The sequence below is a fragment of the Copadichromis virginalis genome, linkage group LG14 (assembly GCF_057382275.1).
Source record: "Copadichromis virginalis isolate Kocher_CV1m ecotype Utaka linkage group LG14, C_Virginalis_male_GT1.1, whole genome shotgun sequence".
Taxonomy (NCBI): Eukaryota; Metazoa; Chordata; class Actinopteri; order Cichliformes; family Cichlidae; genus Copadichromis; species Copadichromis virginalis.
Window position 1 is genome coordinate 31,965,050 of NC_140631.1, and position 6,000 is coordinate 31,971,049.

Sequence of the window (6,000 nt, forward strand, 5' to 3'; positions counted from 1 at the left end):
AAACGCATATCTGAAATTTCAAGTTCAAGCTGAGCTCAAGAATGAGCGATGAACTGTCTTTCAGCAGTAACTGCACTTTCCCACAGTCTGGTTTGTGTGCATCTTGAAGCACATGGCTGTGTAGTAAATGTTGCTCTGCAATGATTACATGCTTTATTTCTGACACCATGAATGTGTTCAGATATAAAGGTGTTATGAAGGAAGGAAGGCTCAGGGTTTAAGTAGTCATCATCATGGGCTCATCCGATTAGAATGAGAATAAGCAGTCATCAATCATTCACAGGGTTCTCCTTTTATTCTCAAAATCAAAACCCCAACCAGAACCTCACTTCTGCTGCCCCCCGTGTGGGAGTGAAGAAAGAGTGAGCTGAAAGTGAATGCAGTCCTTATATAACGTGTGACAGGTGAGTGCAATTAAGGACAAGCACCACACCCAATCAAAGGTGAGAGAACTAAACAAGGTGCATCTGGTGAAGTGAGTGGGTGTGCTGGGATGTGCTAAAAGGTGGGTCTTTACAACAGCCGCCCCCATATTTCTAGTGAGAAATATGTTGATATGATCAGAACCAGATCTCACACTGAACTCTGTCGTAATGATCATGGATTTATTCATTTAGCTCCATGTTAGTGCTAAATGCTCTGCTTACTGTATTTTCACCAGCTACTATGACTTTCTGTCTGTCTGCCATTTGGTGCTGGACAGGTAGAATACATTGATTTTAGCATCTGAAGGCTGTCTGCTAATGCACCTGAATAAATTTCATTTGCTTTCAAGGTCAATGGTAATTTAATGATGCAATTCAGCCATCTAGTACTTGCTGGCTGTCTTGCCAAGATTTACTGTTAGGCTCCCAAATCCAATCCTGGGCTGTGTAAGGAAAAAACGTTTAAGGGGTAAAAGTTTTAAGTCATGAAATTTTTCTATAATCAGTTCTGTCTGTGTCATAGTTATGACATAAGTGTCACTGTGACTTCTGCATATTTTACAGTTTGAATTCTATTTCCAACCAGAAAAAAGATCTGAATCTCTTTCACAGCTCTTGTTTCTTACTCACAGAGTTCTTTTATTACTGTAGAACAAAACATCCATCAGGACGTTCCTTCAACCCTTGTTTACACTCATGGGCAGAAAACCCAGATTAGACTTTGCTAGAAAACACTTAAAAAGGAGCTGCTGCTTTGAGAAGATAACAGAAAGATTCCCACTGGCTTGGAAAAACATGCAGAAGATGTGAAGTTTCCACAAATATGCCAAGAAAGGTAGAGATAGTGCGGCAGCATGACTCAAATAATAGTACCCAGCAGCTGTTGGTGACATGAGGCCCAACCATAGATATGAAGTGTAGAGATATTAGATATCAGAATTACCAATTTACATGATTCATGTTTAGTTTATAGATTCCAATCTGTAGGGTTTCCTTTTGCACTACTGTTAATTTTAATAATCATTTCACTTTATTTCTACTTGTTTTATTGTTTTGTTTTTTTAATAATTTTTACTAGTCCACTGTCAAATGCAATATCTATTAATATGCTGTCTAAATAAAGTTTTACTTGTGTGACAACCCACTGCACCCTGCCTTCCTTTTGGCCTACTTGTGTCTTGTTTGCAGGCGCTGGAGAGGCTGAGTTCCTGTTCACAATTAGTGACACTGGCAACATGGGCTCAGTGTGCCAGGACTGCACAAAAAGCCATTAGAACCCAGATATGCATCAGCTCATTTCCCTGAGACACCCTGTTGGACTGTGGTTGCTTTTAGTTGGGTTCTTGCATTTAACAACATTACATACACCATTTTTCCACCTATGGACTCCACACCACTCTACACCACTGATGGTACTGACTACACACACACCCATTTGTGCAAAGTTTCTTTTTTCTGTTTTATTTACTTAAAATAAAATAGTTTGGATGGCATCCCTATGCATCTCTGTTTTTTTTTGTCGTGCGTGCAGCCTGGTTTGTGACACTTGCTAACTTAAATGTTCCATGCTGCCCTTTTTCATTTTTTTATAATTTAATATTTGTTCAATATCAGTACTGCTAATTATGTTATAGAATTTTATTATGATGACAATATTAATCTTTGCTTTATATTTTATCATCCTCTTCATGAATATTGCATATTTCATTTGTTTATTTTTTTTCCATTTTGTTTTTATACATGCCATGGTTTTTAGCTTTTATTTTTCTGTTTTCTCCTTTAAAAAAAAGAAAAAAAATCTGCACTTTATTCCCACTTTTTAAAAACAGTCTCTACTGTTTTTTTTTTTCTTTTTTGGGGGGGGGGGGGGGGGGGGGGGGTATTGGTTAATTTAAGTTAATGCAAAATTTTTGTCAAAACCTGTAATTTAACAGTAATGGTCTGCATTTTACTCACATCTGCATTGCTTCATTTCAAATCCATATTGGTATTGAGAGTTATGAAAACGAACAAATACCTGTGGGCATGACTGTAGTTATATGTCGCCACCAGTCTATCGGGAAACCTAAAAAATATGAGAAAACACCTACACTTTGTTTATTTATTTATTTTCCCAGCTCTGCAACACACAGAGAGTCTGAATGAGCTGTTCTGGATTGCAGCCTGCTGCAGCAGCAAAAGCAGAGAAATACCAGCCTCAGCTTGCATCGTCATTGCTGTCCACAGCTACCTTTCATTTTATTATTATTATTAACCTTTATTTAACCAGGAAGATCCCATTGAGATTAAAAACCTATTTTTCAAGGGAGACCTGGCCAAGATAGGCAGCAGCAGATGTCTCACAGTTACAGAAATTACTCAAACACAGGCAGCAACAACACACATGCAACAATAAGTGAAAGAATACAAATAAAAAAATAAATTTTTTTTTAAAAAAAGTCAGTTAAAATGACAATCAATCCAATTGAAACAGTTGCATGTTATGGACTTGGCCTCAAGGATTCGTAGTTTAGATTTAAAAGCACTTAATGAAATTAATTCAGATGAAATTAATTCAGTCATTTTCCATTCCTTCTGCAGTTTGTTCCAAGCCGAGGGTGCTAAATGGACAAAAGCTCTTTTACCAAGTTCAGTTCGGGCAAATGGAACAGAAAGCAACAAGTAGCCATGCGGACGAAGAGAATACCGACCAGCATGTTTCATTACAAGCAGGGAACATATATAAGAAGGCAGCAACCCAAGTATTGCCTTATATATAAAACTGTATAAATGAGAGTTCCTCCGACTTACCAAAGCAGGCCATCCTACCTGAGAGTATAACTCACAGTGGTGAGTCTGAAATTTACGGTTAGTGATGAACCTCAGAGAAGCATGAAACACAGAATCAACCATTCGAAGACATTGAGCAGAAGCATTCATATATAGAATATCACCATAATCCAGCACAGGCAAGAATGTTGCAGCAACAAGCCGCTTCTTTGTATTAAAAGAGAAACACAACTTATTTTGAAAATAAAATCTCAGTTTTAACTTCAGGTTTTTCACAAGATTCTCTACATGTGGTTTGAAGGTAAGCGAGTCATCAATTAAGATTCCCAGATATTTATAGGTGTGAACCAACTCTATTTTATTACCTTCAAGAGTGGGATTGTTTGGGCTCGTCTCCTTGATTTAGAAAACAACATGAGCTTTGTTTTGTCATTTCTATTTCCTGTTTATCACTACTATATATAAATATATATTCTAACATTGGTGTAACTGCACTTATTCTTATCTTCGGGAGACACTGCTGGTCTGCAGATGATCTGTCTGTGGCTGTCAGTAAGTGGAGTGTAACTTATCAATATGTTTCATCCAGACTCACCTTGTTACTTGACTCTACATGAACGCACAGTGAACAGCGGGACTATTAGGCTCTTTATTTTTCCCAAACCCCTCCTGCAGCGACAACATTAATTCATGAGAACACCCCCGCCCCACTCAACACTTGGTCGAATGTTGCCTCTGGTGATTTTACATCACTTCTCTCCACCTTCCAGAAATCCGATTTCAGTGCCTTGAGTGGGCTGGATCTCCGCCTCTAGAGCTCAGAGTAAGACCAGCCATGTGATATAACACTGGGCTGATTAGAAACTTGCCCTGCCAAACATTTTTCCCTCCCCGTGAGGAAAACTCAGTTGTAGAAATATGCTGTGCATCATTCTCTTAGTTTGGGAAAATATTAGGAGGGTTTTTGTTGATATCAGACATGAATAAACAATAATTTCACATATGAAATTTGTTCCCATATTGAGGTGATCACATAATGTGAATAAGCAGTGCAACTACTGATATATTATTAGTCAAATGAAAGTTTTTACTCACCTGTCAAATATACTATATCATATTGTGTGAAGGATTATAAGATATATGACTAAATTCTTGAACCACAAAAAATTGAATACTGTATTAAAGTGGAAATATCAGGGAAAAATACCCATTTCCTCTTTTGTCCCAAATTTAAAAGTAACTCTAATTATGTTATTCATTGCTTTCCTGTCACACATACTTTATCCTGTTATAATGACTGAGGCTCACATTAAATATGGCTAAAGCTTCACGTAACGAGTTAGAACAATCTGGTAGGTGCTGGTAGGAATACAAGGCTGTAAAAGTTCAGTTAAGTCATATGATGTCAGAACACTGAAACTCTTAAAAATAAGTAATACAATTGGACAGAAATGGACTGGAAGCCAGGAGCTGCACAGGTGTGATTTGATCATGATGTATCTTTCCTGCAGCTTCAGCATTTTGCACAGCCTGCAGGGGAAAAAATAACAGCTGATCAGAGTCAACAAAGTGACAGCAGTCTAATTGAGGGGTAATAGAGGCATGAATTACTCTACTAGTCATGTGAAGGGGCTTGTGTTTATCACTTAGAGGACAGCATATGCACAGGTAACCCCAATCAGCCAAAGGCTCAGCTTTCAGACTGCTCTAAACACAGTTTCAAACTATTTGTTTCAGATCTTGGCTCTGTATGATGGAGAAGGAGAAGAGATACCCTTAATGTCAGTAATGGTTTGATATAAGCTAAGATTGTTCTTCTAAGATGGTGTTTGGCTTGAGGGGCAACTCCTTGGATTAAGATAATAAGGATTATTTTGGATGTTCAATCATGCAAAGCTATAGTAAGATCAAGGAACAGAAACATGGAGCTGGGATGGAAAATAGTGGGTTTATTTTTTAAGGAAAACTGGCATCTTACATTATTATAGTGAATCCAGACTGTGCTACAGTACACACGTACTTCTTTGATAATCTGCTCTTGGGGGAATGTAATTTTTAATTTTTGTTTTGTTTTTGTAGTTCTTCATTACTGGAGAAAAAAATACAAAAGCTTCTTGAAGTTCTACATTTGGGTTCATTTGAATGATTGGCAACTCGTGTCAGCTTCTTGGGATAACTGGAAGCCAAGCAGTCATCTGATACCTCCATTATTTCAATGAGTTTTTTTTCTTTTCTGTGTCGGCCGTCAGACTCTGGGGCCCTTCAGTCACCCGGTGCAGAATGCGTGCGACAGAGGCAACCTTTTTCCACATTCCTGCGTAAATGAGTTTTGTCCCTACACTGTAATTTAGGTCATCACCAAATCAGCGCTTGTTTTGTGGTATTTGAATAATGTCCAGTGTGCTTGGTCGGCACAGTCACCCCATGCCTGTTACCATGGGAAGCGGGCGTGAGCTAGAACCGCCTCCATGCATTTTCCCAAAGTCCTATATCTCAGCCTTCTAGGGTGGTGCTGAGCGGGAAGGGGTGGGAGGTTACTTGCAGTCATCTCTTTCTCTGCAGCTAGAGGTGCAGGTTTACGCGCCGCACACCCACTAATTAACCCTCCGTGGGTTAAGTGAGATGATTAAGGTGGTGAGGGGCGCAGGGTGGGGTGATACCTGTTCACTGTGTCTAACAGATAGAGCTACTCTGCCAGGGCTACAGAGGTTAATCCTGCTGACTCCTCCCAGTCATTCATCGTAGCAATAATCGTACCACTTTAGGTTCGCCTTAAAACTGGGTGGGCTGCTCGAGAGCGCCGGGA